Raw genomic sequence first — 27,400 nt, forward strand, 5'->3', positions numbered from 1 at the left:
CTTTGTGTTCAGCTGCCAAAAACATAGCATTGAATTGGTGTGAAAGGCATCCCCTTTGCTGGTTGCCTTGCTGGTGAAGTCTTTCAAGGAACAAAGATGGCTTCTAAGGTCTGTCTCACCCTCAGTGCACCTGAAATCTAGCCCAAGTGCAGCTGCACATCTCTCTTGCTACCAATATCCGAGTGAAAGGACTCTGATCCTTTTTTATTATTATTATTACTTCTCTTGTTATTTTTATTTACAATGTGGAAACCTCATTGCTGACCTCCTGGGTTTTCTGAGAGGGAGAGTGCAGCCAGTCCCTGCTCATGTTTTGCAGGTCCCCTGCATTGTTTTTTTGGGGGGGTGGGCTATGTATGTGTGTGCAAATCTCAGTGCTGCTCCTGAGCTGACTCCTCCGAGGGAGTGGCAGTGCTGCGGCTTCACTAGAAAATATTAATGCATGTAAACATTTTTTTCTAAAGGCATTACATCTTCCTGCACGTACTTTATTATATTCCCACAAATCTGACTAGATGTGATAGATAGGTAACCAGGGAGCAAGGCTGGGGAAGCGTGCTAGAGAGGGAAGGAGGGAAAAGGGAACGAAATAAACACAAACCTGCTGTAATTCAAAACAAGGCAAAATCAGATTGTGTGCTTTGGCTAATTTTCTTATTCAGGTATTGATCCAATGGCTGCTCCAGAGTCTATTAGCAGTCAGCCAGTGAAAATATTTCCCATCGGGGGCTCTGACCTGAGACGGGGGTGAATCTATAGCAATTTGTTCAAACAGAGGAAAGCTTTTTCCTCTGATTTGTATTCCAATTTGCACAGTATACAGAGGGGGGCCCTGTTGGGGGGGTTTGTGGGTTGGTGCTTGTCAAGTGGGAATCAAGCTTGAGCCAGGTAACTAGGCTGAACACAATGCCTGATTAAACTCTGAGCCGGGCACCCTCCTTCTGTCTCGTTGGGTTGTCTGGGTGTTATCTACAGCAGGCTGGCATGTCAAGGGGAGCAGCGCAGCCCTTTGCATCCCCTTGGCAGGGAGGAGGCATGGTCTTGTCTTGCCAAAGCTGTTCCAGGGAGGAGAGGAGGCCTTCTCCTAGGAGGACTTCTTGTGCCATTATGGCATATGTGCACACACAAAGGCATTCCCCTATATCTTACTGAATTTTCGTGCTAAGGTCTAAGGGACCAACCTGACAGCAGTCCTGGAGTTTGAAGTCCTCTTTTACTGCAGTTGAGGCCACTTAAATCTGCCTGCCCCAAAGGACAAGTTGTGCAGGAAAGGGGTGAATCGTTTCCCTCCCTGCAGGCTTTTAGAGAGAGGGCAGAAGCAAAGGCAGTCTTCCTCCTGCTTACACCTTCCTTCCATGCACTGTCAGTACTGGTGGAGAAAACAGTTTCTTTTGAAGATGGTTGGTGTTCTGCAGCAGTGGATTTCAGCCTGGAACAACTGGGCTCACAAGTGGCTTGACCCTGATTTCCCTCACTGGAGAAGGCCAGCATGGGTGCTGCTTCTCTCTAGTGAAGAGCCCACTGTAGGAGTTTCTGATTCTTTCAGAAGAAAGAATCCTGGATCCTGATTCTTTCTTGGGGTCTGCCAAAAGTCACCTAATAACAAGCTTTGGTTCCCAGCTTCCCCACAAAGCTGTGCTGAGGGTGCCCTAAGGACATTGAGCTCCCCATTTTACTCCTCCCAGTTGGTTGCCTATTACATTATTATTTCAGAAGTAATCCAGACAAGGAAATAATATCAGCACCCCTTAAATCCAGTGCTTGCAGCTATCGAGAGCCACCAAAAGTCTTAATGGCAGTGAAAAAAATGACAAGGTTAGCAAAGCTTGTGGTTTCCAGCGTCTGTCGGGTCACCAGCAGGTCTAATGCCAGCTGCTCCCTGCTGGCCTCCAGGTCTGGGTTTTAGCCCATTTGTCTTGGTAATGGGGAAGATGTAAAGTCATGGCTGGAGAGGTGAGGAGCTCATTTGGAAAGCCCTGGTTCACACATAGCAGCGTGCTCTCTGCCTCTGAGAAAGCCACTAAAGTCAGGGTTGTGACTTGAAATGCATCACCTTGACAGACAGTAGTACTAGAGGAGGTCTCTAAACATCAGCTGACTGATATCTATATGGCATACGTTGGGCTTGCATGTTAACCAGTGACACCATGCTGCCTCTTTTCCATGACTTGCCCAAATACAGGAATCTAACATTGAAAAATCCTTCATGTGAAGAAGGCAAGGGAAAAAAACCTTCCTTTGTATAAAAGCAAAGGGGTAGGGGGAGTAATAGGGGGGGTTTCTTCTCCTAACATTGCTTTTAGCCTTTAAAATTGGCTGGAATTCTCCTCAGCTTTGTTATACCTGCTGTAATTTAGTGATGGTCATAGGAACACTTACGGGGAGGGAGAGGGGCTAGAAAGGAAGAAATAAATAAGCACCTTAAATCTTAAGTCTGTTCAATTTTTAAACTGCAAGCTTATTTTTGACTTGGCTGTAACTTTCAGGGAACTGGCCTGGATCCTGGGGAGAGCAGTAACTCCAGCTTTGAGAAAGAGTGTGAAAGTTTATGAGATTTTTAAAGCAGGCAAACAGAGGTCCCTACAGTCAATGACATGAGGAGAGTGCGTGTGGGAGCGACAACAACAGCATTTTGCAATATTTAGGAGAGTATTTACTGGTATCAGGGCTGTGGAGCGTGCTTTTGCTGCTTATACGGTTAGCAGAGGGCTTGTTAGGGTGCTGGAGGGAGGCACGGTGCAGGGCAGGCTCCTCTGTGCTAGGCACCAGCTGCTGAAGAAGGTGACCCCAAGCCTCCTGCCCGCCTCCTTCCCCAGGGAAGGAGAGCCCCCTTCCTCCAGCCTGCAGCATCGCTTCTGGACAGCAGGCAGAGCAAGCGCTGTGCTAGGGTGCCCGAGCAAAGCAAGCTAGAGGGGGGCAATTAAAATCCAAGGTGCCACTCGCTTGATACGTGCTATTGATTGGCTCCCATCAGGTGCAGGACTTTAAGCCTTTCATACCAGCTAATTGGTCCAATCCCTTCCTTAAACGTGACCAGTTCCCAGGGCTTTGGCAGAAAGAAGAATGACTCATGAAACAGAGTTGTCAAGCTGTGGGTTCTTCGCGTTGCTTTGGATGCGCTGCTCTTTCATTCCACTGTCTGCCTCCTCCTGGGCTGTGGTTCAGGCTGTAGGAGGGAACTGAACTGTTCCTGCTACATCTTTAATGCTTTTGCCTGTCCTCTGCAGTGCTGGGTCCTGCAGCAAACAAAGCAAGCTGCCTTGCTGAGGAGATGCAGCTAGGCAGATACTGAGCTGTGTGCTTGCTCCCGTGGGGAATCCTGTGCACAGCACCAAGCACCAGCTTGACAGGAGGAGATTAGTGGGGCAGAAGCACAGGGGAGGGTTGTCAGGCCCTGCTTTGGCTTGGTTGTAGGGAGAAGATGCTGTGGGTGACTCTTACCCACCCAGGGAAGTGTGTGAAGGGAGGGATGCCCAGTATCCACAGGTTACCATAAGGACCGAGGCAAGCTGTTTCTTCCAATTCAAGTTTAAAGTTTTGTAGCATATATTGTGAAGAAAAGGCTTGGAAAAGGCTACTAGGAAAGTACGCAGGGTATCTGTGGAAACTCAGCATGTCCCCGGGATGCACAGCAGAGTCTGCGACAGGTCCCCCGAATCACAGCAGGTCTCCCTGCTGTTGTGTGAGGCTGATTCAGCGTGTTTCTCCTAGGGATGGTAGCAGGCTCCTGTCTGCTTCAGGACTCTGAAACAGCAACTGCTTCCCTCCACCAGCTCTGTTGATGTGTATTCTTGTGTTCACTTTAACATCTTGCCAAGTGTGTGTTCTGTGAGGTAACAACACTGGCAGGGGTAGTTCCCTTGAGATGTTCAAGGAAGGATGTTCCTAGCAGGGCTCGCTTGCATCCGTTTATCTGCGAGCCTGCCTGCCCGTGTTGCTGGGGCACCGCTCGATTCAGTCTCTTCCAGCTCTGAATCTCATGCTCCACAAGCCCTGTGTGCACATGCAAGCTCCAGGGGCTGCATCTCCCCCTAACGTGGGGCTGATAGCGTGAAACCAGAGGGAGCAGGTCCTGATCCTGGCAGCTCTGTTTGGCAGGAGCAGCAGTTCATATTTCAGGCCTTGGACCAAAGCACGGAGGTAAATTGGAGTGAGAATGGGGATGGCTGGTGCTGTGGTCATCTGTGCAGCAGGCTGTGGCCAAAGCACTGCCTTCCTGCAAGCTAGGAAAGGGCAGCGATAGGAACTTTTCCCATTTCTTCCCTGAGTTTTGATTGAGTTTGTGTGTGAAGAGGAGGGGACGGAGGGGAGCAGCTTTGCTGGGCTGACGTGCTGTAGCCAAGACAGCAGCAGTGGATTCAGTGCTGTCTCATTGCAAGGAACTGAAGCCTTTGGGCTCCCAGCCTGGCTGCTTTCTGATTCTTCACCAGCTTTGTACCTGCAGGAGAGGCACAGTTCAGTGCTGGAAGGGATCTGGACAAAAGGGTGGGGGAAAAAATGTTTGAGAAATGCAGTCTAAGGAAAAACAAGACAATTATCATGCTATAAGATGAAACTTGCTCCTTATACCACATCTATTCCTGTTTTAAAACTTAGTTCTGCACATTCTACATATCTGCTCTTTGGTCTTTGAACTTCTCCCAAGTGAGCTTGCTTTTCCCCAGGTGGGTCTGGTGCTGGTCCCTGATGTTTCGTCTCTGAGAATAACCTTAATTCTCTCCAAATAATTGGAGGAGGTTATTCCTTTTTTTTTTTTCTACCCTTCATCAAAACTCCCTCCTCATTTTCCTGCCTCCTTTGGGCTTGGCAGCCAGCAGCAGTAGGGTAGGCAGGAGGGTGTTGGAGGAAAGAAGCCTCCATCATGTGTGTCTCCATCCGGCTGAACCTGCAATTTTGTCCTTTTGTGGTATCCTTATAAAGTCATTTACCGACCTGTCTAGGTCAGGTGGCCTCTCAAGGCAAGTCCTTCCCAGAGTACTACCCGTAACAGTGCAAAAAGCCTAACCCCCCCCCTAGGATGAGGCTGTGTGCAGGTGGCAAACCCTCACTGCTTCCCACCCTTCCCAGCTCCTGACACACCAGCTCTACCTCACAGCTGCAGAAAAGCTGCCTTCCCTAGGTCTCTAACTCATCTTTTGTGTGGGAACTGTTGAAACTACCCAGTGTCTACCCAGCAGCTCTAATTTCACCAGCACGTACGTAAGGGCACTATGAGCACGTTGCCATTTGCTGCTGTTTTTGTTTGTTTGTTTGTTTGTTTGTTTTTAACCATGTCTTCCCTCATGAAGTAGAGCTGTGAGCATCCTATGCAGTGGTGTGTGTCATGAGCACAGGAGACAGCAGAAATCCCTGGTTTGGGAACAGACGGGAACGTCTCCCAGCACTTGGGTGACATTGATGGGAGGTGAATGGCAAAACACTGTCTCGCTTGCTGTGCTGGTGTGAATATCCAGTGTTGCACCGGTCTCTGGGCTTGGCTGGCTGCCTGGAGATTTCCAAAAGAAAAACTTGTCATTCTTTTGGTTGTTTTTCTTTGTTTGTTTGTTCATTTGTTTCGGTTTTTATGATTACAGGAGGGTTTTTACGTCTGGTGTGAGATAATATTTAATGTTCCTCTTTCTCCTGCCCTGCTCAAGCGATGTTTGGTGCTGGAACACACCATTAAACTGCTGCTGGGTTCTGCCCCCACGTGGATGCACTTCTGTGGCAACGTGGGAGAGACAGACCATGAAATAGCCTATATGTGTTAAATTTTACGAGGAAGGAGGGAGCCTGTGAGGGGAGAAGTGGTAAACGGTAACGTGCGAGGATCAGCCTCCGCTTTGAGGATTTTGGCTCAAGACGCGAGTGGGAGTTAATGGCAGACCACGTGTTCAGTAGGCTGAAACCTGCTGTTGAAGATGTTACGTGGGAGGCCATGTGCCTTCCCTGCTGCAGGGTCCAGCCTTCCGTAATCTGCCCTGCTGGGATAATGGGAAGGCAGTTCTGGCAGCCACTGTGGGGCACAGCCTCCCCAGATGGTTTTCATGGCCATGCTGGCCTCAAGTCTCTCACCCGGGGTTCGCTCTGCTGCTGCAGCAGCTGTGTCGTACATCTCCACATGCCCCTTCCCCTTGTTCCCTTCGGGAGGCCGAGGGGCTCTATGTGTTGGGGTGGTTTGGAAATGACGGACCTGAAGCTGAGGGGGCAGCTGGTGAGGGCATGCTCACAGCCTGCTGCTCACAAGTGGCGCAGAGCCTTCGTAGCACCTCTTTTTCTAGGCTCCTCAGATGCTGTGTGGCACGAGCTGTTGTAGTGAGCAGCTACAGCAGGATAGGGATGCACCAGGCTGCCTGCGCTCGCGTACACTGGATGCCATACAGAAAGTGGGTGCTGAATGTTGTGGTAATTTCTGTACTGTGATTGCCTTTGTGGGAGGCTGGGAGACATGCGACTGGGATGCTGGACTGGAAGCTACACGAGTGAGCACCAAAGAGGCTGTTATTCCCCTTACGTCACTGATGACTGCTGCAGTTACAGGACCAAATTAGCAGTGAGCTCCTGAACATTTCAATGCCAGCTCCCTGAGCACCCTGGTCACCATCCTTAATCTCTCTGCCCCCAGTTCCCTTACCAGTGCAGCTGCTGGACAGCCTACTGGGATGGCATGAGCATCTGTCCCTCTGCCAAAGAAAGGCCTGTGTAAGGCTGGGTGGAGGCGCAGAGAAGCAAATCCTTTCAGTCTAAGTGCTTGCTTCAGCCACTTGGTGTATCCTTAGGTGCCTAACAGGCAGACTTCCTCCCCCACAGAGGAGAGATGATGTATATGAGTTTCCCTTTTTCCCCCACCCACACTCCTCTGGTTATGGTGCAGGCTCCCATGGGGTGCTGCAGCTCCTCTTTCTGCCGTCTGCCTTCAGAAAAGTGGCGGTGTGCCACCAGCCGTACCTGGCCCTCAAGGGCCACCATCGTTATGGCCAATAGATGACAAAACTGTGCAGTTTGTGGCCAGCGTGCATGCTAAATGATGTGATTTCTGCACAGCAAGAACAATGCATCACATGGATCTGCAGGGCCCGCTGGTATTGAGTTACTGGTGATGGAGAAGGCATGGTGAACTGAATGCAGTAAGATTCATGAGTGGTCCCAGTGGAGAAGAAGAGCAGAGGCTGTATTCTGCAAGGGAAACAGGGATTACATGCCAAAATCTTGTCTGAGTGCTCTTAATTCACCTGTAGGACTCTGGGCCAGCCTTTAGGTCTGCAGCAGGTATGGCTGTGGTACGGCACAGCGAGATAAGCCCTGCTGAGCGCCCAGCCTGTTGCTTAACATGGCTTCAGTGTCTCCTCCCTGCTGCTGGGGGAAGGTGGTGCCTCGTGCCCTTCCAACATGGTGAGGCTTCCCCATGCTGCTGAAAAGATGAGACATTCTGGGAGAAAAGTTGTAGATTTTTGTCCTTGTGTTTTGTGTCTTTGTCCTTCCCCCTCCACCAAACTCCCCCATCTGCCGAGCACCTGCTGGCTCCAGCAGCAGCCTGTTGCCCTCAAGAAGCTCAGCAAGGAGAGCAAAACCCAGAGGAGGCAGGAGTGTCCCCACCTCCCAGGGGTGCTTAGATCAAGGTGCCAAGACCTACTAGTGAGATATGTATCTGTGACCTTTCATTGCTCCTGTCAGGCACTTCACAGTCCTCAACGTGACACCAACTAAGTTGCAAAGCCATGTCTCAGCAGGCGACAGCTGCTCCTGCTGTCTTTCTCACTCTTTCTGTCTGGTAACAGGATCTCCTTAAATACATCATTGCGTTTGCACTGTGACAAGCAAAGCTTGCAGAGTAAAGTCAAACAGCTTGATGTGAAGCTCAGGTTCAACTCCTAGATGGGGATTGTAGTGCTGTGTACACATCATCCCTTTTGCATTTTGCCCAGGAGCAATGGAGTAGCAATAAAAATATCCCTTAGGTAGCAATTCTCATGGCATTAGTCTCTAGCCTGGCTGGAAATGTCCTGATCTGCAATGTTTCTTGCCCAAGGTAATTTAGCTCGTGATTGCACTGAGCTCTAGTCACCTCTGAGCTTTGCTTGGTAAGGGAGTGTTTGTGGAATCTCAAAGACTTCATTATCTTGGAGTTTGCTGGATTTTTATCTAAAGTTATGTGGGCTGGAAATCTTGCGCATACAGACACCTGAGATCACAAAATCAATTCTGCCGTCTATTAAATAGGTGTAATTCCTATCGACTGCAGTGAATGTTACAGTTTTGCAGCGGAAGGTGGAATTGGATCCATATGTATTGGAGACAGAAAACCCATTGCTAACTTCCGCTTTTCCCAAGGTCAGTGCAAGACTCTTCCCAGGTGTCTGTGACCAGCACTTCACCCAGTCTACAGTGGACTGGAGACGTCCGTGTCTCCCACCACACTGCTTTACCGCTAAGATCTGAAGAGTGGCAGGGTGTAAACCAAACCTGCTGCCAATCTTTTCCTTTTTTTTGTGTGCGTATTTTTAAGTGTTATAGTCTGTGACATTTTAATTTCTGTGAAGACTCAGGGATTTTTTAATTGGATTATATTAAGCACTAAAAACGTGAATTTCTCCTGGCAGACCTCCCCATTGCCCCAAGCTGCCTTCAGTCCCACCCCCTTCATCCTTTACTTCAGAAGAGGAAAACAACGTTGTCAAAGCGGTGTGACTGGTACCGATCTGCAGGGACAGTGCTGCCCTCTTCATTCCCCCATGATCACTCTGGCAGAGGGCTTCTTCAAGCCCACGTCAGTGCAACATTAACACTGGGTGTGACTTTTAATACATCGCCCTACTTTTAAGCACTCGCACTGGGTTGTCTGTAGGGACACAGCATGATAAATCATGGGGATTCTTTTTCAGTGGGATGGGATCAGCCCAAACGCTGTCCTTAACTATGATGAAAATGTGAAACAGGCACTTGGCTAAAACCAGTAGGGATGATGAGGGCTATGCCCCTGGTGCCTGCTTTGTGCTGGTTGAAGCTCTCAAAGCTAGGGCTGGTGATGACTGCTGTGGGGCAAGCCCTCTCCCCGGGGAAACAGAAGTGGACTTTGCTCCCCAGCTTCTTCTGTGCCTCTCCTGCCACGTCTGACATGAATATTCAATGCTCAGACCTTGTCAGTGCTGAGCTTTGTCTCTGTTTCTGGGTAGGCTGGAGCAGAAGGGCAGCAGCCTAGTTTTATTCGTTCACAGGTGCTTGCTAGGTTGGAGGTGGAACAGGGCCAGTCTGGCACTGCTGGCAGCTTCCTATGAGCGATGTTTTAGCCATGACCTGTTCCCCGTCTGGGTTTCATGTGAGCTGCAGGCAGCTGTGTAGTGTTTCAGACCTGAGTGGGAGTCAGGCTGTCCTTTAAACAAACCAGATTTGGCTGGGCTGCCTCTCACAGCTTGTAAAATACCAGGGAAGCTTCAAAGCTACGGTGTGCCTGAGCTAATGAGATCGAAGGCATTTACTGCCTTGGTATTGCATGCTTTCCTGGTCTCTTCTCGCTGTGACAACAGGCCTGCCAGAAATAGTACTGACACATGCTTTGGAGATGAAGCATTTTGGACAGAAAGACAAAGGTTTCAGCCTGTTCAATTCAAGCTGTCCGGTCCCATCCACTCTGCTGGCACCCTCAGGTTGAGACCTGGCTGTTACTGGCAGGGGAGACCTAAGCCCTGTGCTCCCCTCTGGGCACAGACAAGGACTCGCTCTGCCTCCCTGATCTACCCAGCACCTGGGCACAAAGGAAGGACAGAAGTTTGTCCTAAGTACTTGTGAGCTGGTGAGCTAAGGAGCTGGGACAGAGTCTTCCTGTGGCTCGGATGGGTTTGACCAAGCCCTTTGCTACTGAGAGCTTCTGCTGGGACTGGAGGACCCAGAGCTGTGCAGCTGACCACTGGCCATAGAAAACCTCCTGTTCTTCCATGGGTGCTTTGTGAAAGGTCTTGAGATGGCAGATATGTAATGTTCTGAAAAACGTTTGGCTGTTGTTGGATGTTACTCTCTACTTACTTTCTTGAGGATTTTCTAGGGGCATTTTAAAAACTGTGAAGTTCAAGGACTGAAAATCTGCAAACTAAAATTTGAGGTCACCTGTGTGATGCGAGACGTTATGACCGTTGTGGTCTCTCCAGCATAGTACTGCAATGTAGTTGACAGCCACATTGGTGTAAACACTGCGCATCTTTCTTTACCTCAGAGCTGCTTCTTGAAGAGCAGTGTAAGTGTGAATGAGATCAAATGCACACCTGCATCGCTCTGCAAAGGCATGGAAAGCTAAGTTGCTGATTGTTTGTGGTCATTAAAGAACAGAATCCTCCCCTCCCCCCAAACCTCTGGCCAAATTCCAACTTAAGTAATTATATTCTGCTTCCCTAATTCCCTCTGAAGCTTCAAATCAGTTTAGATTGCTTTTTCTTTTCTAGCCCGAGCAATTAGGTGATGTTCCTGAGCCCTGTTAACAGGCTATGTTCTACCTCAGAGGAAGATGTATTTTATTGCTTATAGGAGCAGCCCCCTTCCCCCACTTGCGTACTTCTGAAGTCTTTTTGATGTGACAAACGATAATGAAATGTGAGATGAAGTGAATTCTCACAGCTGGGCTCTCTGGCATTTCCCCCCTGCCGAGGGCAAGCTGCAGAAGGTGCCGAATTCTTTGCTCGTCCTGCGGCGCGTGCCAGCTGCCCTGGGTGGTTTTGGTGAGAGTAGCACGCTCTGCAGCAGTGCAGATGGGAGAGGGGTGTTGCTCGTGTTTCGGCAGTGGAAATGCCACTTGGAGTAACAGGCGGCAGAAGAGACAAAATAAAGACTGTGTTGTGAAGGGGAGCGTAGTGGGCATGAGATGGGGAATTATGAACAGCAATATGGGGAGGAGGAGGTGTTTGAGACAGTTCTTCCTAATGGCTCCACACTGCATATATGCATCCAATTTTCCATGTAGCACTTCCTAGCAGAGCAGCTGGTGATACTAATCCTTTGCCCTTATCGGTCCCGTGTAGCAAGGATTAGCAGAGCATCCTCCAATGAAGCGCAACGACCTCCAGCTCCCCCCATGTAAAACTGAAGATGGAGAGGGGACATTTGGCTTGATCCTTTGTGCTGGGCAGAGATAAGTAAGGGGATGTGACACTGCCACACAGTACCACACAGATCTTTGTTATGCCTTTTGAGTCTGAAATAAGTCATTATAGAGGGAAGGTGCTTTTTCAGGATTCAAAAGTGAGTGCTGTGTAGGGCCTTTTTGCGTGAAGGATATTTGTTTAGCTTATCATGCCCCCACCCCACCCCATGGACTCCTTGAGTGGCTGTTGTCTGTCTTGTGGTGGTGCAGTCAGCTTCCCAGCACCACGTGGAACCCTCTGCAGAGAGAGGATGTGTCTCTTCCCTGCTGTGGTGGTGTGTCAAGCCCAGCCAGGATTGTTGGTAATCACACCTATTACCGGAACACTTGATGTGAGCTCAGGTTTCCTCGCTGCGTGCCTTCAAGTGGCAAACAAAAAGAAGACAATCCTGCTACAAGACAGGTGCTTTGGGTGCTGTTTTTCCACACTGTCTTTAACTCTGTTTCTGTGGGGACAAATTGGGATGCATGTCAGGGCAATTTTATTGATGCAAAAATGAAAACAGCTGTGGAAATGCTTCTCTGGGGACATTTTAAAGCTTAATCAGGCTCAGCACTGTGGAGCAGGCTGGAGGGAAAACTTGAAGATGACCTGGTAGGTACTGTGAGACTCCTCTCTGTGATGTGTGTGGTTCCTGGAGCTCTTTCTGTAGCGCCTCTGAGTTTGCCGTTGGTCCATTTGTCTTTGGACGATGTATTCACACATGCCAGGCAAAACTGGTAACACTTTTATTCTTTGCTGTTAACCAAAGAGAACTAGCACCATGAGAAGTTGTGTGTGTAGATGCAGTAAGAGTGAAATCTGATTAACAGTTGCGTAAAAAAAAATCTGCATGCCTTGGACATCCTGTTGATTTTTTCGGTCTCCCAGCAAGTTACTGTTGCAACCTGTGCACATAAATGCAGGATAGCCTGTGCCTTTACCACCTGGTGCCAGGGGATATGAGGTGGGAACTCAGTCACCTAAAGAATTTGGAGGACTTTTGTTAATGCATGTACAGGAGGTAGACGGTACTGACTCTGTGCATCTGCTGTGATGGAGAGAAAGATGTTACTCAAGCAGCTAAAACAGCTACTAGCCATTTTCCTTCTCTGGTGGTAACTGTTATCCAAGAAACTCTTCGCAGGCCTTTCCATCTATGTTGCCTGTGGAAGTGGCTGCACTGCGAACCACTTCTGCAGCTGCATTTCTGGGATTTAGCAGAAAGCTGGATAGGCTCCAGTGTTGCAGAACGTACGTTGCTGTTTGGGGGCCTGTCGCTGCAGATGCTTTGTAATTATCACATTCGGTGCTTTCCAGCCCAGTTCTTGGGTAAGCTTTCTCTCCTTATCACTCACTTCTTTGCTTTAGAGATAACAGTTTCTCATTCAGCCTTTAGCTCCCCTACTCAGACTGTCTTTAAGTGAAGCATCATCCATCCTGTTGTGATGGATACCATATTCTTCAACTTGCAGTGCATAGGCCCGTAACTATTCCCTAGAGAGCGGTAGACTTGATGTCTATTGGACTGGGAGCTATTTGAGCTTTAGACCCTGAGATCATAGGGTCCTTACCTCAGTCCCTGGAGTCAGTATGCAGTCTGGGCCTGAGCAGGGAAGGAAATTACAATTTTTGGCCTTCCGTATCTTTTAGTCATTGCTGTTAGTTTTATAACTTATGAGTTGCTTGAAGGCAGCGGCTAAGTGATTCCATCTTGGGCCAAAAGGCTATTGTGGTCAGCACTGGAAAAAGACAAAGCAGGAGTGTGCCTTCAAGAATTTAAAGGAAAGGAAGAGGCATAGCTGAACCCACGGGAAAGTGGGAGCACAAGCAACCAAGAGACGATTTGGGCTGCTGTGAGGGGCAGTGGACTTAATCATCATCCTGAAGAAATATAATGCCATTGGTATTTATTCTACAGAGCCATTGAGCTACTGGTTCTTGGTTTGTAGGACTGGTAGCTACCTGTGCAATGGGGGACTTGAATCCTACACAGTCAAAGGAGCAATATCTCTTTACTCCTTCAGGCTTAGCTACTGGAGACCAGAAACTTGAGGTATATGGGACTGGGGTCCTATGGGTGGATTGCCAGCTTCCTCCCCCTCTGTTACTACCTGCTTGTGGAGTCCTTCAACATATATGTACTTATTTATTCTCTGTCTATTCAATTCCCCTTGTACCAATTGCTGTTTAAAGGGTTGAGGGGCTTAGAGCCATGCTGCTTCAGCCATGTTTGGTATTACTACTTGCAGTGTGAGACTTCTTAGGGTGCTCGAGAGTTCTAGTTACCCAAAATCAGCTTTAAGGTTATTGCAAGGAGCAAGAAGACACTTGGCACTGTCTTGGAGACTGATGGTGTTGGTCTTAATGGAGAGCATGTTGTCCCCATGTAAGTCCAGCCGCACCGCCTAATCCTTCCTACCAGTATCAACTTAAATTTGTTTTTAATTACATTTTATTAAGTATTACACATAACTGTAAAATGCACATCAGATTACTGAGGATATTAATCCTCTGCACTTCTGTAGCACATTCCAACTGATGACAGAGGATTGTTTTACAAACATTAATTATGAAGCTTCATAACCCCCCTGTGAGGAAGGTAATAGCCACAATAATACTTAGCGCTTATATTGTGCTTTGCATCTTCAAAATGTTGTATAAACAAGCTCTAAAAATACCCTACGTGACAAGGTAGTATAATTAGTCAAATGACACATGGGGAGACAAAGGTGTACCAAGAAGAGAACATGCTTGCCCAAGGTCTGACATCAAGTCAGTTACTGACTAGCGCTCACTCTTCTCAGTTTCTGGGTTTCTCTCCTACTCTTTCTATCTTCCTTTGTGCTGTGGTTGAGCAGAGCAGTAGAGGATGAAGGCCATGAACTGAAGAACATTAGGTCCATCTAACTGAGCATAAAATACAGGATGCCATGTCTCCTGGGTGATGTTGGGGGAGTTTCACTGAATAACTTTGTGGTTAACAGAGTCCTGGAGAGCCATTTGCAATCAGTGCTCAGTGGTGACTGTCGGTTTGGATCATTTCTGCTGTTGCAAGTGAAATCCCTCTGTGTTTAACCAGTAGCTCCCCAGATACTTGAGCTGGCTCCCTGCCCCTGTCTTCGGCAGGTAGCAACAGGGAAAGCATGACTGACAATTGAAATTCCTGTTCCCCACATATTTTAGGATGCTTGTTGGCCTGTGCAAGAGGAACTCTTTTACCTCCTAAAACTTTTTTTTTTTTTTTTAATTTTTAATGGGGAGCCCATTGTCTAATTTTGTGTTAATTTGCCCAGAGATGGGAGGCAACAGGCTGGGATGGTTGAGGACTTGAAGAAAGGAGGCTGGTTTGAGACCTTGTTCTCTTTGGCAGTTTGCTTTCCTCCCATCACCCTTGGAAACCAGAGGACTGCTTTATTCTTCATGAGGTGGGTTGCTCTGTGTTATTCCATAGCCAGCCAAAGGCCCAGGACTGCTTTAAATAAAACTAAAATTCTTAGTAATGTCAAGAGAACATCTGATGAAGCTGAGGATAAGTCATTTTAAAATATGCTGAGGTCTTAGCCTGCTGCGGCCTTGCCTAAGTAGGCCAAAGCCCTTTCTCTGGCAGAAAAGAGTATGAGAACAAAAATCTTTAAAGAGCTTTCCTCTTCAGACACACTTCCTCTTGGAGGCTGGTGCCTGTCAGCATTTCAGTCTCTCAGAGCTTTATTTCCTCGGTGTCAAAGATCATCTTGCTTCCTTTGCAAGGCTGTCAGCTAGACCCTGGCTGCTTTGATATGGCTGCATTCGTCCCCGAATCCCCTGTTGTACAAGTGCTCAACAATGTTTGCACAAATGCATGATCTCGGGCAGAGAATTAATCTCTGTCCCTACCCCCCGTGCAGCCAGCCGGCTGAGAAATTATTTTAAACACCATCCCATGTGCATTAGCGCTTCCCCAATTTCCTCTGCAAATCTCTGGTGTTTCAGATGATCTTTTGACTCTGCACAGATGCAGAGTAATAAATTCATAGCCCTGTATTGTGGAACTGCTGCTCCGAAGTTCATTGCTATCAGTCTCTCACCAGGGAACAGCCATGCTAACATCAGCCTGCCTCGCCTCTCCTTGCCTGTAATTGGTGTGCTTTTTTGTTGTTGCTGGATTTTTTACCCTCTCGAACCTCTTTGCTAGTCCATTTTCCTTCTTCTCTCTTTTGTTCTTATTCCCCTCAAAGAGATAAATCATTTGAGCTGGCACAGCTGAGTGTGTGCCAGGACGTGGCAATGCCAGAGGTTCTCTAATTTTGTGGGGGGTCGGGGAATGCTCCTGTGTCTGATAGCTGGCACTTGCTGTCGAGGAGAGGTGGCCCAAAGCCCATCTCCTTTGCAGGAACTGCCTTGCAGTATTGTGTTTGGCAATCACAGGCACATCCAGAGTGCCCTGTCTGTACTGAGAACACCTGCGTGTGGAAAGGAGACTACAGAAGGCCAAAGCAGACAACTAGGTGCTTGTGTTTTATTGTTTCTGAACACTTCTGGAGTTCCTACCCATTTGTGGGGCATCTACTCCCCCATCACTTCCAAGTCCTCTGAGCACTAATAAGCAGCATAGCGGGCGAAGGAGTGCCTGCCTAGGAAAGGCAGTGCGGCCAGATGTACTGCACAGCTGGGGAGGAGTGGATGGATAATCTGTTAAAGGGAAACAGTGCAAACTGTTTGTTATGGTGTCAAGAATATTTCAGCTTGTGGCAGATGCAGAGTGACAGAAAATGCTCCCTCTGTGCAGCAAGACAGACAGAGGGTGAGGAGGGGTTCCCCCATGTTCCATGCAAATAGCAGGGGATATCCTGGGCAGAGCAGGTTGTGAGACCCTCTAGCACTTGTGTGCGAGGGGAGAACGAGTAGCAGTTCCTGCATCACAATTCCCCCAGCCTAAAATCCGTCATAAAAGCATCGTGGGCTGGCTCTGCTACAGGCACCACTGCCCTCTCCTGTGTGCGTGGGGGGATGCTGGCTGTGCAGAGGGCTGTGTCGCACACCCTGGCCCTTCTGGGCAGGGGGACCAGCCCCCTACCGCGGTCCTGAAGTTGCCTGGTGCCATGGCAGGTGGGGGACACCCTTCCCTATGGTTTCCTGCCCTGCAGATTCAGAGTGTTTTGTGGAAATGCAGGTAGCAGCTCTGCTGCTGAGGACGAGCTCAACTTTGCCCGTTAACTAGGGATTCGATCTCTGTTATGTGTGAAAAATGCTGCTTACCCTCTACAGAATTACAGTACTTAGTCCTTGCTGGGAGAATGAATTTGCAAAGAGTTTCCAAGTCAATCCATTAATTGGCCTGAATTAAGGTTGTGGGCTTTTGTTTGTTTTTTTTTTTTTTTCTTAGTGTCCTCAGTAAGGAATTTAGTATTTGTCAGTCTTTCTATTTGTCTAGAACTAACTGAATAATGTAACAGCACAGGCTCTTCAAATGTGGCATGTAAATAACATTCATCGAAGTCTTATGTCTAGGCTAAAACTGGAAGAAAATAGGTTGTAATTAAGCTAAGTTATTAACAGTTACTGTATCTAATTATTGTGACTGTGGTTCTGCTCTGGGTCAGGTGGGACATCATTATCCCAAACTCAAACAGATCCGGTACTTAAAATGAGAGCTAATTAAGAAGGGAGATACGCACACTTAAAACACCCCAAATAATACCAGCAAGTTGTGTTGTGATGCCATACACCAGCAACATTGTGACTAAGATGTATTACTTCCATTGGCTGCAGATGAGATGAAACTGAGGTTTAAAGATATGTATTTTTCCTCTCATTCTCAACCCTTGGCATAACAAAGAGAGGAGAAATAAATGTGTGTTCCCTTACCCTGCTATATCTGGAAATCTTTTTTTTTTTTCCCCTCCAGTATAATCTTACATGAATTTCCTGGGTTAGTTATTCTTGTCCAAGGAATAGTTGCTAGATTTCCATGCTGTTTGTATCTCTTCAATTCACTGCATGTGCTTCTTTCATTTAACACAGTTTTCACCTGTCTGCAGGTCTTGCAATGACATGTTTGAATGCATCTGCATCTATGTCCACACTGTGTTACCCACAGTGCTGGCCTCCAGTAGCAGTGCTTCTTACAAGGAAGAATTTTTCTCCTACCTTCTGCCCCTCCTTCCCCTTCCCCTCTGTCTTTATCAGCAGAAGGCAGAGAAAACAAAGAACTGACAAAGATAAATTTGTTCTATGAATCAAAGCCTCTGGAAAAGCTGCTATGAATTAGTTACCTTCCTAGCAGGAGTGGGAAATTGGTATGAAATTTCCCCCAAAACTGTTCCTTCCCATCCTTAGAAAAATGCCAAAGAACTTGTCCAAGAGTGTTTTAAATGGCATCTATCTAGCACTCCTTTGTTGCCTATTTTGCTACAGCTAATTAAAAGAGAAAAGCTTTTTAATATTTAAGCACCATTAACTCGGCTGAATTATTAAATGTCAATTTGCATCATGTGCATAAAAGGATCAATAAACAAAGAATAAAACAATGGAGGTGGCTGGGGTTAGAGAGATGTCAGCTCCTCTTATCGGAACTGGGGGGAATTGCTGGCTTGTGTGCCAGGCTGTGGTTGATAATTATTGGTACTCAAGGGGGAAGGAACCAGGGACTTTCTAGGACTCTTCACACCAAAGGTACTATAGGGATGTAGAGGATGCTGTCAAGATAAAACATTACTTGGCTTGATTTCCAGGGGTGTCATGCAGCCCCAGTTGCCTCATGTTTGCCGACAATTTGCTGGCATTTCCTCCCTGTGCTTGCTTTCTTCTTTTGGGGTGGAGTTGAGCTGTTGTATTTGCTTTTCCCTCCCTAGGTCATTTTGCTTGCTGGCAGTAGTCTTTGTACTTGAGTTCCCAGTGCTGGTGAAAAGGGATGTGGGAGAAAATCCAGTGGAAATCAGTTTTTCTCAAATAAACTCCTTTGAGTTGTGCAAGAGGTTTCCTTCCTCCTCTCCCTGCGACAGTGGATTTAGTGCTGGATTAGGCAGCCACGGAGGCTAAAGATTGGCCTTGGCATTACAAGGTGCCAAACTGGAATTAGGTATGGGACCGATGAGTGCCAAGTCCTGGCTGTCCCCTGGGTCCCCAGCATCTCTGCCAGGGCTGAGCTGGGGTCTGTGCTGCACTTGCCTGTCCCCCACAAGGTGGACTTTGGTGCTGGTGGGCTGGGGAGCCTGTGGGCAGGTACCTCTGGGCTCAGAGCTTTGAACAGAGAGAGGCCCTTGCTGCCCACCACTTTTCAGTAGAAAAAATGAACTTTTAGACACTTGAATTAAGAGTGGCATTTGTACTTCCAGCTTTTTCTAGCTATGACAAGAACAAAAGAGGCTTTCAGTGAAATTTTATTTCAGTCTCTCTCCTGCTGCTCTTATCACCCTCTCGCTCCTGTGGTGATTTCCCCCCTGCCCCTGCTCTGTTCCTCAGCTGAAATAACCTTTCCCTTGCTGTGGAGACTGGGTGTACTAGCAGGTAAACATAGCCATTTGTTGAATCTTTCCTCTGCTGTATGGAGCAAATGTTTGTGCTGTCATCAAGCTGTGATTGCCCTCACGTCCCCAGCTCCCTCTGAGCCAGCTAGATTGGGCCCTTGAAGCAGCTCAGCTGTGACAGGCGAGGATTTAGCGTAGATTCGGTGCCTGAGTATTTACCCAGCTCCTCAGATGGGCTTTGTGGTCTGCACCGAGCTTTGTGCCTCTGCAGAAGTTCTTGTGGCAGAGGTGGAGCTAGTTTGGTCATGCAGATGGTAAATTCTGTAGGATTACTGGGGCACAACCCCAAGTGCCTTGCCCTGCTGCACACACCTGCTGGGGCCAGCAGCCCTGCATGTGCAACGTCCCTTGTGGCTCTCCACACAGCGAGAAGTCCCCCCCTCGGACAGCTCTGCTCTGCCTCCCCGTCTGATACTCACCAGACCCCAGGTTCTACCTCAGCACTGAAGAATCTGGGCCTCAAAGTTTAGCATTTTGAACTTCATTAGCTGGATTTTCATGGAAATACTCCTATTCCGACCCAGCCTGGGTTAGTGTACCCTGACTACACAGGGCTTCGCTTTTTGTTTTTTCCTATTGTTCTTGCATCAGTTTCTGTTATCCTGTGTTTTCAGAGGTGGGTTATCACGTGTGTGCAACTTCAGTGGAGCCCTCGTTTTTCAACAGATAAATGTGTAGCATTCCTTGTGTGTCCTGCCAGCCAGGGAACTGGGTTTGAAACTGCTTCCTTCCTCTGCCTCTCCTTATTTTTCTGATTCAGGTGTCACAGCTGTTGCCTGATGCTTTTTTTTTTTCCTTTCTGATACGAAAAGGAGCCTGTAGTTATTCATTGATTGGAGTTCATGCACCTTTGCCACTAATCTAGTTGACAGATGATTAGCAAATTGACATATTTTCTCCCTTTTGAAGGGATGACGAGTCTTTGTTGATCTCCTTTCATCTCCTGTGTTAAATGGTCCAGCAATAAAACAACAACTGAGTTTCAAACTACGTTGGTTTATAGATCTGTGCATGAACCTCTGTTGAAAAGTCACTGTCGTACCAAAGCGATTTAACATAAGAAGGAAAAGGATATGGAGCAAGCAGTATCAATGATGACTTAGGGAATGAGCAGACCTTGAATTCAGGGAAAGGAGGAGAGGAGCAAAGCCCTTGGGACCGTTTGAGCAAAGCCCATTTACTTGCAAGGGTTATTAACTGCAGGTCCTGGGCACCTGTTGGGCTGTGCTGAGAAGCTGCAGCATCTCTGTGGAAGGCAGCTTTCATGGCTGAGTGGGGATGTGAAGCTTCAGAGGATGCTTCGTGTTGGGAAAGAAGAGTGAGAATAGAGAGCAGAAAGTGAGATGCGTGAAGAACAGCCGGCTCCTGTCCATCCGAGCTGATCTCGGCTCTCCTGCTGGCCGGGTGCTCAGAAACTATCCGGAGCACAGAGTTATCTGGGTGAGAGGTGTGCTGGAAGCTGAGGGCGTGTGGGCTGCTTATGAAAGACTGGAGCGTTGGTGGGTTTTCTGTAAGCCTGCATTTGTCTGTGCCCCTTTGGACGGTGGTGGGACAATGGAACAGCTGGGGATCCAGTCAGGGCACTGGAGACCTGGTGGGAGTTTCCATAGGCAAGCAAGGGATCAACCTGCTGCTGGTCTGCGCTCAGGAGCATTCCTGCAGCTCACAGGCAGGATAAGGAAATGTCAATGCTGTGCCTAGCTGAGTTTCTTTTCTTGCAGCCCTCTTTTTTTTCTGACTGGACTGTTTAATTTCTATGTGTTTTACCAGCTGGCAAACAAGTCAGTCTGTCTGTGGGCCCTAGAAGACAGGGTGCTTGATTTCTCCTCCAAGCTGCTTGTTTCGTTTCTGTGCACCCCCCCACCCCCCCACCCCCAACATGCTTAAGAACATTAAGTAGCAACCAGACAAGAAATGGCTTTTTAAGTGTGATGCTTTGAACACTCAGCCTGGCTGGATCGCCTCTCCTGAGTGTGGCTCTGTGGCTCATTGGGTTTTGCAGCAAGATTTAGAGATACAGCACAGACTTTGAAGCTGGTACAGTAGGAAGTGGGCTGGGAAAGATAGTCTCTTTTATGGTCATCGTGAGACACACTTGTTTTTTCATTTCCTAACCAAAGCTGGATGCTCCCAGCACAGTATAATTCAGGTGCAGGCTCTGACTGCCACTGCATCTGGAACCCCAAATGGTTTGAAGGCAACCTACCTTGTGTTAAGTCATCTGTACAAATTCCCCTCAGGCACGAGTTAGGCAGTGATGCAGAGTTCATGCCACGGTAGTGTTGTGTGTGTAACATCTATCACTTGATACCTATCCAACAAAACGTTTCTGATTGATTTTGCTCTGCAGCGTGATGCTCTGCAGTTGGGTGGACCTGTGTAAGCAAGTTTCTTGAACACTGTGGAAAACTGATGAGCTGCTGCAGGCACTGGAGTTGGGGCTGGGGGAGTTAGTGATGATCTGGTTGCTCTGATACTTCAGTAAAGCACACAATATCCTCTTCAGTTTTAAATCAAATGAAGATCTCAGAAGCAGCTGTTGCAGTCACTGGGGGATGTACCTGCTATTCATGACATCTCACGTGATTTTGTTGCTGGCATTTTTCTAAAAGAAACCAAATTATAGAGATGCTTCAAGGAAGTGACATTGATTAAGCAAGAAGTTATTTTAAGACCATGCAAATCATCTGGCTGAGCTTTGTGAAAGGGAACTCTGTTTCTGGATATGCAAGCAGCCAGAGATGTAAAGAGATAGTTTTGGCCAAGTTTCATGCTCTGTGATTGTTTTCCTCGTCTCTGTGATTTCTGTGTGCTTCCCATCAAAAAAAAAATTATATTCTTCCCTTTTTGCTCGAGAGTGCTGTGAAGTGTTGTATAGGGTTAGGCATGGTCACTTTGCATATCTCAGAAGTGACTGTGTTTCTGTTGTGTGTGGATTGATGTTTGTATTTTAATCATGATGAAGAGTCAGGCATTTTGCTGCTGAAATATATATTCTCTGCTGCAAATTTAGGCCAAGAGTCCAGCAAGCAGACCTTTTTTAGGTGTACGTGGTTTGGACTGCAGCACTGGTACATGGGGATCAAGAGAGTCTCAGCGGTGATCAGTCTTGCTTGGAGCTGTAATCCTTAGTGTCAGCATGTGGGGAGGGCTTCCTGGAGGCTTTTGCTTTAGGACAGCCTTTTGGTAAAGCAGAGTCACTCAGGCAGCACGCCGTGTTGGAAGAGTCAACAGGAGGAGCTTCAGGAGAGAAGCCCTGGGCTCACAGGAGGCCGCGTGCTGAAGGCAGTGCTGGAGAGGTGAAGGAAGGCTCAGAGCAAGGAGCAGGAGGAAACCTGGGAACACGGACGTGCTTTGCTCCTTGCAGCTATTCCTGGGGGCTTCTGTGTCGCCAGCCTCCCTCTTTGCTCTGGGAGTAACCCTAGGTAGGCTAGGCTGTGCCGGGCACCTTCAGCTGGGAGAGGGTCTGGAGGGGGATGAGGCGCAGATGGGTTCCCCAAGCAGCCAGGGGACATGTTCAGATAGTGGTGGTGGCACGGGCACCCCAGGGCAGGCTGCTCGAAGGCATCAGGTGTTTGAGCTCCTTTACACCCGTCGGCTGCCATCTCCTCTCCCTCTGCCAGCGTGCTGGTCTTAACTGCCTGTAGGTATGGGCGGTCTTTCTTCAGCCATTAATACACTATTGATCCACAGCCCTCCTGACAGTGTTAATGGACACTGATTGTGTATTATTATTTCCATAATCAGCCTCAAGCTGGAGTGAGTTTTCTTTTTCAAATGGCCCATCGATATCATGCCCAGCATTGTGGGCTGGAGCTGGCCTGGTTAATTTGTTTAGTTGAAATTTTCAGCAGGGCCTGTGGTCTTCATCTGCAGTGGAGCAATCAATGAGACCAGCTGAATAGTGACAGACCACACAACGAGGCAGCTGCCATCCCTTCCCAGAGCAGGCATAAGCAGGATGTTTTGTCTGACTGTCAGGACATGGCCTCTGCAGACCCTTCCCATCCTACTAGACCTTCCTCGCTCCTGCTGATTGTTGCTGGTGTCTCTTCCCTTTATTTGTGCCCTGCTTCCCTTTGTGCCCTCCTAAGGGGACACGACCTCTTTTTCAAAGGTCTTCGTGTTTGTGTCCGCCTCCTCTTCAAGCAGAGTGTTGCACGTTGTATGAACAAGATGGATAAAACATTAAAGCAGTGACTTCAAAGTCTGAGATGCTCCCTGGGTGCTTTGCACTGCAGCGTCTGTAACTAACAGTGCCATAGGGCAGTGCCACCCATGGGCAAGCTGTTACTGAGAGTGGCCATGCAGCAACAAAAGTCACGTACAGATTTCACTGATGATGTTCTTATTCAACCATATCTGCTCCATAAATGCAGTGTGTTTTTCCCCTTTCTGGGAACTCCCTTTGAGTTGAGTACTTTGTGTCACTTGATCAGGGCAGGAAAGGGGAGGGAAGGGGACCAGCAGGGTTTTTGAGGTTTCAGCAGCAGGTTAGCAATCAGTGCCCCCTGCCATGTTCCTACGTAGCTGAGGGATATAAGTCCAGGGAGTCTGTGAACAGGGGTAGGGAAGGAACCTGGCTTCTTTGCCTAGCATACTTGCAGAAGAGTCTGACATTAAAATTACACCAGGGATGCAAGAGGGCATCACGTGGCAGAGTTCAGCCACGGCTTCCCTTTCTGCACCCAGCAGGAGGGCAGCACTGGGGGAGGATGTAGTGTCCCAGTGAGCATGACCATGGAGGTCCTACGCCAGCAGCTTTGGAGATGAATGCTCTTCATCGTTGAGGCTGTATGCAGGACACGTGCAGGTGGTAAATGTGGCAGTGTAGTTGATACAGTGCTATAAAAGGGATGAGTGGTTGTCCTGGTGGCTGCTGGCCATGACGGAGGGAGTGTGTGCAGGGGGACCAGGCACACCAACCAGCCCCTCTGGTGTGCCTGGGGGGCTGTGTGCTGCTGAGTGTTCAGAGGTTTTCTTCTGAGTTGAAGACAGGGCTGGAGACATATATCTGGAATAGATAATAAACTGTTAGAGCCCTGAGGATGCTGTTCCCTTCTTGTCTATCTCTGCTCCCCATCTCCTGCCCCCATCTCGCTCTGTCCTCCTTGAGCTATAGATTTTCACTTGGCTCCTGGCAATGCAGTATCCATCTCCCACCACCCTCTCTGTGAAGGAGTTCTCATCATTGTCATCACAGAGATGGGATCTCAGGTTCAAAAAGATGAAGTGGCTAGATGTGTGAACCAAATGCACATTACTCAGTCCTCTCAAAAAAAAAAAAAACAAAAAAAAACCTCCTTTTCTGCCTTTTAATGATATTAGCAACCTCTAAGCACCAGGAGTGTCATAAACTTTCCAGATTATGGTAATAATAACATCGTATAGTACATTGCATTGGGAATAAAATTATTTTACCCATTCCAATTTCCTTTTGTTTTAATGTGTAAATATATCAAGTGGAAAGCATAGTAGGAAATCTCCGTGCAGATGCCAAATGTATTGCAAGTCAGCCCTTTCCAGAGGAAAGGCTTAATGGAGCAGGTTCAGAGCCTGAATTTTGCATGGCAAAGTGTCTGCCTTTAAAAAGTTGGTTGGATCAGTTTCACTGGTGTGCTTTGGTGCTGGGAGACTTCCATAAATTGATCTCTCACCTGGAAGTGGAATGGAAGTGATGACGCATCTATCCATGGAAATGATGGGAAAAAGGGCAGGGAACAATGTGGCCCTTCTTACTCCCCAGAAGTCTCCAGAGGTCGGTCTTGTCCGTCTCCTTTGGGGCTTGCCAGCCTGAGGAGATTGGTTCTGCTCCACAGAGCTTAGCGGGGCAGGCTATATCTGTGCAAGGCTCACTACTTGTGAAGCACCGCTGAGAACGGCTGAGATTACTGCTCCATCTCCAGCACCTGGCCTCATGCTCCAGCCTTTCTTTTTCCTCCCAAGGGCCTTCTGTGAAACAGGTGACTCTGACAGGCATGGTCCTGCCATCCTGTTGTCCTGGCAATGTGCAAACTGTCTGCATCCTGAAATCCTCCAGGAAACCTGTGATGATGTCAAACAATAATGTATTCTTTCTGTTCAAGCACATTAAAAGTGCAATTAATCCTCACGATCTCTCTGCTCATTCATAGCATGGAATGAGGTGACTTTCCCAGCCTCTGCATTCTGTGGCAGGCTAAGCTTAGAACTGAAGCCTTCCAGAGTCTCATCCTGTAATTTAAAGCAATCCCTCAGGAGCTGTATTGGTCCCTTGCTCAGCCCCCACACCTCCACCAATGTCAGTTTTCTCAACCTCCTATTCAATCTCCCTGAATGCTTTTCTCTCCAAGACAACCCCAGGCTTTCTGGGCTCGCTTTTGAGAGATTTAGATTCATATGAGGTTTAAAACACGTCAAAACAATTGTTGGTCTTGCTGGGGACCTGATGCTGTGATTGCAAGAGAGATGTTACAGCTTGAACAGTAGGGATTCACTTAAAGTGACATCCCTTTCCACTAAATATAGCTGAAGGTATTACTGATGGTAACACAGGCAAGTTAAGGCACCCACAAACAAAACTGGAACATACACAGCCTTGCTTCTGAGCTTCATGACAGCCCAGTGGACCCATGGGGGATTTGGGAGAGAAGAACAAAACTGTGATGCGGGTCTTATTTCTAACATTGTCATTTTGCTATAAGCTAGTGCCATATAATGCTTTGTACTGCAGAATAAGGATTACTTTAAATAATATTTCTATCAAATTCAGGCAACAATGATGGTGGCAAAGTATTTTAGCACCCAAGTAGCTAGACAAAAGCTCTCTTGTCCCATAACACTGTACTTAATTGTTTTGCTGTCAAAATTCCCCATGTATGAATGCCTTTAGACAGGTGGCAGACAAGGGTTACAGAAGACAGGTGAATGTATGGCAGCAGCATGGCCAAAGGCAGAAGCATACAAGTTGAAAGACTTAAGGCTAGAGAAATTGTGCACTATATGGGGTACAGCGAAGCAAGTCAAGGAAACATTTATCTGAGAGCTAGAGCTGCAGATAAATATTCTAATTCTCCATGGGGTGGCTGGCAATTAGTTTTTGCAGCAAGGTTACATTTGCAAAGGGAGAACAGAGCCACCAGCCGGCAAATGCAGCCCAGAGAAAGTGTAGAGAGATTTCAAGAGCTTTGCTGCTGTGGGGTGTCAGGATCCCACTGAAAAATGGGTAGCACAGATCACAGGGAGAATATGCTCCAGGATAGGAAAGGACAGGATGCCTTCTTTCATCATAGAGCAGGGAGTCTTCAACATCACAGACTGGGTCATGGCATTGTGAATGATTCTCTGCGGTGCGTGTGTGTTATGGCATGTCTGCAGAGGACTAATCTGAGGGCTGAAGCAGCATGATGAGACTGTCTTTTGGATTAAGGTGTATTGGCAAATGTTACATGGGCATCTGGATTGCTCCTCTGCTATTTTTCACTTGACATGCAATCATGATGTCTTTTCCTGATAAGTCACTGTATTACTTAATAAGTGTATACATACGCACACGTATACCTGCACATATACAGGTTTCTGATTTCTTCTTTCTTCTGTTTTAACAAGGATCTTCTGCCATCGAGGCAGGGAAGGTCACTCACCTGCTAAGTGGTTTCAGTATTGCATGGTGTCCAAGTGATGGTAGGCATGTTCCTGTGAGCCCTGAAGATGGGAAAAGCTGAGGGATTTGTCTATGCTTGTGCCATCATATTAATTGAATAAATGTGTTGCTTCACTTAGTCCTAGTTAGGATAGCAAAAGGACAAAATGATTTTGCCAACAAAGTGGCACTAAGCTGGAAGGAAGAGGTGCAAAAAGGAGTAACTTGCTGTCTGAGCAGTGCTGCTGCCCGCGTGCTGGGTTCTCGTGGCAGGCCGGAAAATCCCAGCAGCAAGAGCAGCATGCTCCCCACTAGCCCTGGGGCTGTTCTTGCGTCCCTGCTGCTCAGGGAGCAGTGCAATGCAGTGACACCAGCTTGTAGAGGCCGACCTCAAAGGCGGATCTTCTCTGCTGCCCAAGCCCAGCCTGCCCTTGGTCTGTGCTGCTGGTGGATGAAACCAGCATAAATTTGAGCACTTCCATTTCCCAGTTGGGTGGGTTTAAGGCATTTTGGTCATGCCTGTCGCAGAGTAAAAATGTGTTTTCAAAAAAAAAAAAAGTAGTTTTGAAGTTCAGCTAACCTTTTTGAAAAAGTGGGTGCTCAGTTCAGCTTTAACAGGCTGTGGAAAAAGCAGTGCTTGTTTCAGAAGGCTCATGAAGGCTCTTTGCTTTAAAGCCTTTGATCGTCTCCTCAGTGGCTGGTTCGTTTGCATTGTATTTCACTAATGGGAACTAGAGCTGCAGCTCGGGAGTCACCTGGAAGCGCTGTAGCAAGACGGGGAAGTGCATCCCAGGGGGACTGTCACTGAGTTACTGGTTCTTAGACACATTCGTGGGTTTCTCTGTTCCTTGAAGTGTGACTGGAGTTTTCCCCTCGAACAAGCACGGGTGTCCCATCGGGCTGCGCAGTCACCTTCCATACATCTCAGCCGCTTTGGTGATCACACAGGCGCTTTCGGAGTAGGGAGCCGAGGCCTGCTCGTGCACGCCTCCGGGGCTGCTTTATTTGATCCTCTTCTCCTACAGCTTCTCTCTCCCTGCTGCTGGTCAGGGCTACAGTGGGACATAGGTGCTGTTTGTTATGCCCCCCTGCATGGTAAATCATGGCTGTCAGTCCTGTTTTAGACATAGAGCAGATGTGATTTGGCCAGGTCCCTGCTTTAACCGCTTGCGTATGTGTGTTTC

At 47.9% G+C, this 27,400-nt stretch overlaps 1 protein-coding gene across 4 annotated transcripts in view; it reads left to right on the forward strand.

Moving 5' to 3' along the window:
* MDGA1 (MAM domain containing glycosylphosphatidylinositol anchor 1) overlaps window positions 1-27,400 on the forward strand; it is a 134,441-nt gene that overhangs the window by 18,810 nt on the left and 88,231 nt on the right. The gene's annotated exons all lie outside the window — the stretch shown is intronic.

Source organism: Anser brachyrhynchus (assembly GCF_964034855.1).
Source record: "Anser brachyrhynchus genome assembly, chromosome: 3".
Lineage (NCBI taxonomy): Eukaryota > Metazoa > Chordata > Aves > Anseriformes > Anatidae > Anser > Anser brachyrhynchus.